This window comes from Manacus candei, unplaced genomic scaffold, assembly GCF_025592945.1.
Source record: "Manacus candei isolate 608988 ecotype Guabito, Panama unplaced genomic scaffold, ASM2559294v1 h1tg000126l, whole genome shotgun sequence".
NCBI lineage: Eukaryota > Metazoa > Chordata > Aves > Passeriformes > Pipridae > Manacus > Manacus candei.
The window spans coordinates 1,165,978-1,174,002 of record NW_026138174.1 but is presented as its reverse complement, the minus strand read 5'-3'; the positions used below and the strand labels follow the sequence as shown (position 1 = coordinate 1,174,002).

The following is an 8,025-nucleotide window of genomic DNA, read 5'->3' as shown; positions in this document are numbered from 1 at the left end:
AGGCAGGTAACCCTGGCTCCCCTGCCTGCATGCTCAAACCACACTCCTCCTGCCCCCTCAGGACCACAGGGCAGCAGGAACAGGCAAGGAGGGTGACCTGCACCACTCCTCCCTTAAGGTCTTCATTTTGGGCTTGTAATCCTGGGCAATGGATTATTTTTATGTGCACAACACATGATCTGGACACAAATCATTTGCTGGGGAGTTAATTAGTCCAGGAAAGGCTAAAGGGGCATGGTACCTTTGCACTTACCTGCCTTACTGCACACTGAAATCCCAAAGTCTGGCATGCCAAGGGCCACTGGTTGCCCTCCTCTCACCCTGCCTGTGTTTGTCCTTCAAATGGGCAAATATAACTCAGTTAATGGCATAGAGGAAAGCCTGGAGAGGCCACAGGAGCATTGTGCCTCTTGGGAAGGAGACAGCAGATAAACAGGATCAAGGAATTTTGCATAGCTCAACCTGCCAGTTTCTGTAAAAAGGAAATGTAGGCAGTGCCTGCAGCCCTGATTCAGAGGAGAAGCCTTTGAAATGCCTGCCAGGCAAAACGTGTTAAGATACAAACTGCTTTTCCTCCATAACAGGGCAGAGTGCAGGGAATAGCCCTCCCTCTGTGGAGCCCACCCTGCGCCAGGCACAGTTTGTGGAGCTCAGTTGGATGGCAGGAGCTCTGGGAGCCAGGCAAAGCCATCCTGATCCTGCATCACAGGCTGGTGCTGGTGCTGGGATTCAAACAGGGAAGTCCCCTGCAAGATATTCTGTTATGGACCAGACAGAAGGATTCCACTGAGAATTTTTCCCAGGAAAATCTTGATTTTTTTTCACCTCTCTTTGCTGTTGTTGTTGTTGAAAAGTGCTGAAAATGAAAATATTTGAAAGGGAGTAGGAAAGGGCTAGATTTGGGATTTTCTTTAGAGAAAGTGTCTGGATTTTTCAGGTTAGTTCTGACACCTGGTCTCACAGCAGCAGGTGTATTCTGCTGTGGCTAGGTCTTTGCCCTGCAGGAATATGATAAGAGAGGGGCCACCCTGACATCACATAACTCTGCCCTCAGCAGTCTTGCTCCTCAGGAAGAGAGGACAATGCCTGTAATTTGCCTCTGCTCTGGGACAAGAGAAGCTGCCAGTGTGTCTCCCCAAAACCAGAGTCCTTAATATCCTCTCCTCTATCCTGGTCACAGCACCAGAGGATAAACACTGATTTTTGTGAGCTCTCTGTGAGCAAGCACACAGTGAAGCCTGTGAGGGCTCTACTCATTAAGCCAAAGAGGAAGATATTGGGAGAAAGGGCAGGAGGAAGATATTGGGAGAAGGGGCAGGAACACTGTAAAAATAAGTTGCTGCTGTGGGATCAGCTCCATGGAGCACCAACCCAGCTCGTATGGTGTCACTGGGTGCCCTGTTGGTGCTCTCACTGGTGGCTCTGCCTTTTTGCCCCTCAGGTTTGGAAGGGAATGGTGCCTTGAAAGCACAGAGCCAGGTTTGGGCATTTTAGTGCAGCTGGGGAGAGGGGGGAGATGAAAATCAGAGCAGAAACCAGCACAGCCTAAGCACTCCCAGTTTTGCACAGCCATAGGGGAGCTCTGACAGGAACAACAGCAGCATCCACCATCCCAGCTGGAGGACAAGCAGCCTCTTACACAGAGCCAGAAATCCTCAGCAGAGACCTGGGGCAGGCACGTGGGGACAGCAGCTGGCACAAAATGATGGAGCTGGCCCAGGGTTATCAAGGCAGGACCAACCCCCTTCTTGGAAACATGGACAAAAGGATGCCCACAGGAGCTGTGCAGCAGGATGTGTGTCCCCTGGGATGGGAATGAGACAACCCATACAAGGAGTGGTGGTATGAGGTGTTGGAGATTTCCTGAGTGCCCAGGGTGCTCATACAGGGTTTGGCCTTGTCAAGTGAGGGAAGTGGGGCAGCCCTTGGGCAGCTTCCAGCCATGGAAAATGAGGCTTGTGTTCCTCAACGGGAGCTCCAGGTTGGGCAACCCGGTCCCATCTTTGCAAGAAGGTTGAATCTGCAGCTTTTGCACCTACAGGGCCAAATCAAACCCCAGCATATATAACCACAAAAAATGTTGCATTACTGGAGTAGCCATTTCTAACCAAGTCCAGCTAAAATGAAGAAAAATCTAAGCTTTTCTTTATTTTTTACTTTTAGGGTTTCTTTTTAAATTATTTATTTGCAGGTAGAGATTCAGAAAAGCTTTTTTCAAAGTTGGTCTGGACAACATTCTGTTAAAACTTACTCTTCTCCTGCACAAGTGTCACCCACCACTAGCAAGTTATAAAGAGTTAAGTGAGGAGTCATGTCTGGTTTTCCCGCATCTCATCTGAATTTTGTCTCTTTCACGTGGTATTATATTTGTTCTATCCCTCAGGGTACTCCCATCCTTGGATGAGGTTTTAGTGTGGCTGTTGAATCCTGTTTGGATGGACTTCCAGGCAGACCCAGACAGCTGAAGGCTTGTCTGCAGGGCACATGAGAGGGGACCATTTTGGAGCAGGCACGGGGAGAAGCTGCTTCTTCAGGCAAGGTCTGACATGTGAAGGGTTATTTCCAAAGCAGCCCACCCCTTCCCAATCTCCTGGGCCTGGAGGGCTGTGAGCAGCCTGCTTTGCTGGCCCACTCCACAGAGCCCTGTGTCCTTCCAATTGCCCAGGTTCACAGTCCAGCCATTGCAGACCTGCTGGCTCTCAGGAGCCAGCAAGCACAACACCAAATCATCAGGGGTTGGCAGCACCCAGGCCAGGAGGAAAGTGGAAGACCTGGGGTGGAGAAAGAGAAAGGGGTGATCCTGAGAAGAAACTCAACTACCTCTACTAGTCTTTCTCTCTCAGGTACACTGTATATCGAGTTACATCGTGGCTTAAGACTTTAGAGACAGGCAAGAGAAGATGTAAGTTTGGAAGATTTGTCAAAGAAAAGTTTTAAAAAAAATCAAATATCCCACAGCAGTCCAAAGTAATAGCTCAGCTGCTAAAAAAGGTGGAATTAAATAGGTCAAGCTGTAGAGCTGTGCTACTTTATTGCAGCTAAAGGAACTAGCTTCTCATCTGCTAGGCTGTTTCACCACTTGCTGTTCCAAGGATCCATCTCTCTGCTAGTAATGATGTCAAATAAATCTCCACTAAAATGTAAAAATGTTTATGATGATACTTACTGACCCGTTCCTTTATTAAATGAGGACAATAGGATGATGCCTTGATATTTACTAATGGGTTACTCCCATCTAACCTTTTCTTATTCATCCAGATCATCTGTTTTCATTTCATCATTCAATGGCTGCCAATAAAATTAAGTCAATTAAATTAAAGGTCTATTATGTTCTTTCATATCAGGCTGAGGCCTGTTTTCTTTCCCCAGTCAATACTCTGAGAAGATTTTTGATAGGGCAGCTGGGAAATCTGGAGCAGATTCTCCTCTGCTGGAAATTGGTTTAGTTTTTCAAAAATCAATGGAGTAGCATCAGCTTACCCCAGCTGAGGGCCTGGACCCTGATGTGTAGGAATAAGCCTCAAGCCTATCTTTGGGCCAAGATTCATATCTGGAATCACTCCCTCATGCAATCTCAAAGACCTTGTCTACTTATCAAAGTGTTAGAAGTTCCTTATAATATATGTGGTGCAGTTACACCATCATCTCCTCCCTACAGAAATATTCCAGTATAAAAATGGCCTTTTATATTTGACTTTAAATGTGAGCTATTCCCAAGAGGCGTCAGTGAAATCAATAAAAGACTCTAATGTCACATAGTGGTGTCTGCATGAAGCTGTCTGCTTTGGTTTTGTGATATAAAACAGTTTATTTTATTTTTTTTTCCAGTGTAGACAAGACTTTAATATCTCATTCTGTGATCATTTAAATAAGAAAGCAAACAGAGGAGCAATGTTCTCCATCCAAACAAAATCCCAAGCTCTAGCCTTGAAATGCCATTCAAGTATCTCAAGAACTAGTGGTGGATATTACATTATTTATATACATTTATTCCTCTGCCTTACTGCTTTGGGAAGAGCTGAACATGACCCCAACAGGGGATATGGAAATGAGGGGAGATCCACTGATTCAAATATCCCCAGCATGACTCATGGCTGGTGTGGTCCCCAGTTCTGCCTTATTTTCTGTTATTTCAGTTTCTCTGGCATGTCTGATAAAAACAGGACAGGGAATGGCCTCTCCTGTGGTGGAGCAGGATGGATGTCTCCAGTCAGCCAGTGGGAGATGCTGGGATTGCAGCCAGGGGCTCCGACCCATCCAAGGGAACACAAGATGTACAAATCCACTCGCACCTCCTAAGCAGTTGCAATTGGGAGATAAGCCATTAGTGGCACTGGGAGCACAGCTTGGCAAGGTTTGGGGGCTGCGGTGTGAGACCAGGCTCTCAGCTTCTCAGGAAGCCTTGGACTGCAACTTCCAGCAGCAGGACTTGTGGCCTGCCTTGGTGGAAACCCTGCACTGCGGCAAACACAGCGGGATGTGGGGATGGGGGAATTCCTTTTCCAGGTACAGGTGATGGCAACTGCTTGTGCAAAAGGCCGTGTGCTGGCACGTGGTCATGGAAGAGAGGGGAAGCTGCCAGAGAGCTGAGGACAACCATGAGGAGACTTTCCAAAAGGTGTTGGGCTCCATCCCACAGAATCCTGGTGGAGTGAAGGACACCAACTGGAACTGCAGAAATGGTTTTCTTCAGTTCTGTCTCATTGGGTGGGGATGAGACCTGCCTCTCTACAGTCCAAAACAACAGTAAGACAAAGGGTATTGTATCTGTCTTAAAGGCTCACGTTGCCCCAAGACACATTTTTCTTCTTGAGTTTTAGTGTCTTGTCCCTAATAATAAAGAAGGATTGCAGATCTTTTCTGTAAAATTCTAATAGGACTAGCAAAAATGTCAGAAATAAACCCAACCAAGACAACATCACCTAGCTCAGGTGACAATCTTGAATTGCTTTTTTCAACTTAAAAGTGGTGAACCTCCCTTAATGCCCCAAATGCTTTGTCAGAAGTCATCTGTAAATTGTTAAGTCATCATATCTGTGCTGCTGCTATATTTGAAACTCCAGCCCTCTGTTAGCAATCATCTCAAAGTGCACAAGTAGAAAGTGTTTTGACAGTCTTCCTCCAAACTTGGTGGCAAGGTTAGCACAATCCCCACCAAACTTAGACAAACTGTGCTGTGAAAGGAAGGCAAACAAAGATCTGGAAGAGTCCCTTCACAGAGGTTGAGAGAAGAGACAATGTTTACCCAAAAATCGTAAAGCAAACTTGGGAATTAACACTGAACAGCTTTGTGGGTATGTCCAAGTGAGAGACTTTGTAAGCAAAGCTTTATTTGACTCTCTGCTGTCACAAATTCAAACTGTGAAACCTCTTCTAACCCTAATTAACCCAAAATGTTTGACATCTTACGAAAGCTTTGAAGCACAGAAGGGCTTTCTATTAGCCAAACCTACAGCACAGTCCAGAAGTTCAAACTTCAAAGTTTTTCAATTTGCATCAGGCATTGTGTAAACTACAAGGCAAGCTCACACAACAGCCAGCAACCTGTTTGGCTCCTAGAGTGCATTTCTCCAGGATAAAAACCTTAAAGCGATCTACAAATTTCTAACTGTATGTAGAAAAACCTCTTTTCAGACCCAAGGGGCATGAATATGAATACAAGAGACATGGTCGCATTGTGAAAAGGCAAGGCAGAAATATCCCTTGCATGGTGTTGCAAGTGGGATAGGATAAGAGTTCAGGGTCAGACCTTCCTCTGAGCTAATCCCTTTGTCACTGAGCAAGGGATGGACCTGAGATATCCTAAAGTTTCTTGCCACAGCAGTCCCTGCTCAGTCTAGAGACTGGCTAAGGGTAGAAAGTTTAACACTCTGTTTCCTCAAAGAATCCTGTCATTCATTTATGGGTTTCCAGCTCTAAGTGGTCCCTGAAACGATGCAAACAAGATTTGGTTGCCCATTTCCTCTTAATGACCCTGCTGTGTGCAGTTCCATCAGCTCTGTGCAGAGCTAATTTCTGCTGAACAATCACAGCTCAGCTGCTGGAAACCCACATGCCATCCATTTCAAGAATTGTAAAGGTGAACTTCCTCCTGGGAGATCCACACCCCTCCTGTAACTGTCAAATTAATGGAATTACGTCGGGGTAAAAGTGATGCAAATGAAGAGAACACTTACTTGGCAATTTATGTGCTGTGTCAGGAAAATGTTATCACTTCTGACCTGTCAGGGGTATTCTCTGTTTACTGATGCCTTTGTAAACACAGCAGTCATTTTGATGAAATCCTTATGTAATGATTACATCAGGAGAGTTACACCACTGAAAAAAAAAAAATCACAGCATTTTCCATCTCTGCTGCACATTAGATACCAGCAATAATGATTTCCATGGCGTTATCCTTGTGCAGAACTGAAGCAGAAGAGTTCAGATTCCTGCATTTTTGTCAAGGCAATGCATAGGTTTAGTTACTTCCAGTCATTCACACTTAAACAGCATCTTGAGGTGCTTTTACTACATGACAGCAAAGCAAGCAGTGTTAGTCACAGCGGGGCCACGAGTCACTAGTACTTCTCATCAGGTGAATGCTGAGAGCCACAGCCAGGAGAGCTTGGTGTTGGTGAAAGAGGAAGGGAAGGGGATGCTTACACCTGATGTGCTCACAGAAGGAACAGGAGTAGCAGTAGAATGACTTTTCCATATCCAGACATGCATCACCACTGTGACTCACTGAATCATTCACAATGGTGGGTTTTAACAGGAAGGAGGAGAATAAAAGCAAGAATAAACTTGCTGAACAAGATAAGTTTGTATGCAGCAACCTTTGCGATTCACCTACCTTTTCCTTAAAGGCACCTTTCCATCAGCCAAGCAGCACCCCATATTTCCTGAGGAAAGGTCTTGCACGGTATCCCTGGCCTCTCCACTTGGTTCTCTTCAGGCTGGAGCTGCCAAGAAGGTCAGCTGCCTATCTGAAGAGATCTGCCTTGGCTGGTCTCCTCCCCAGGCTCAGTCTGGGCCCTGCTGCATCTGGCTGTGGGCACCTCTGTGTGGGGAAGGGAGCACAATCCCTGAAGGTTTTCCCCTGGAACAGCAGAAAAAAACCCAGGAGCTCTCAGCAGGAAGGCACAACTGTAAGAAAAGAGAGTGATGAGATAATACATGGGTGGTGGTGGGCGTCAGTGAGAGAGAAGAGCAGTCATTTGTCACTCTGATTTATTGAGCAGGGATTATTTACAACCATATCCACAGTGCAGTGATGGAGCTGTGGCTTTCATGGGGGTGATGTGTCTGAGTTCAGTTCTAACTGCCTGGGGGTTCCCAGCTCACAGGTCCTGGCTTTCCTTTCCTGCCAGGTAGACATGACACCTGGAGTGCTTTTTGCTCCCCTCCCCTTGTTTGCCAATGGGAAGAGGAATTTCATTGCGTTAATCTGGGAGCAAAAGCCAAGAGAACAAAGAGTAAATATTGCAGGACTGGCAAAAATCACAAGAGCTGGCAGCACTGCCTGGAGTTTGTCTCTTTGTTACCCATTCTAGAATAATTGAGAGAGACTTAACCAACCCACTGGCATAGACAGGGACACACGGTGCCTTGTAAAACTCAGGGCAGAGAACAGAACGCAAACACATAATTTCAGTGTGAGAGTCTTGTGGATCTAGTCTCTCTGTGTGAATGCCCTTATTCCCTGCTGTGTCCCCAAAATCCTGTGGATTTCAGCACAAACAGGTACTCTTTGAGCCTTCTACCAAACTGCAGGGGAAACAAAGTCTAAATGACAGGTACATGCACATGAATTAAGAAAAAGAGTTTATTAACTGCAGGCAGTCGCCAAGTCAGTGTGTTTAGACTGAATCCAGTAAATGCTGCAGACCAGCTTTGATTCCCACTGCTCCTGGCATTTCAGTGGCAAGAAGCATTTTGTGGTATAAACTTATCCTTAGTTCACTCTTGGTTCTCCAAGACTCTCCTGGGACTTGTTTGATATAACGTGATTGTCTCGATGTCACCACAGTAAGGACCTGTGAG

At 46.0% G+C, this 8,025-nt stretch overlaps 1 long non-coding RNA gene across 2 annotated transcripts; it reads right to left on the bottom strand.

Annotated features, from left to right (window-relative positions):
- Positions 1 to 2,547: 2,547 nt before the first annotated feature.
- LOC127462358 (uncharacterized) lies at positions 2,548 to 7,416 on the bottom strand. 2 transcript variants are annotated; one of them, XR_007900422.1, is made up of 3 exons: positions 6,836 to 7,398; positions 6,177 to 6,318; positions 2,548 to 2,771 (listed from the first exon to the last, which is right to left on the bottom strand). It is a non-coding gene; the product is annotated as an uncharacterized LOC127462358 (long non-coding RNA). The 2 variants fall into 2 exon arrangements; XR_007900423.1 differs by lacking the exon at positions 2,548 to 2,771 and adding an exon at positions 4,110 to 4,728 and having other exon boundaries at positions 6,836 to 7,416.
- Positions 7,417 to 8,025: the final 609 nt, after the last annotated feature.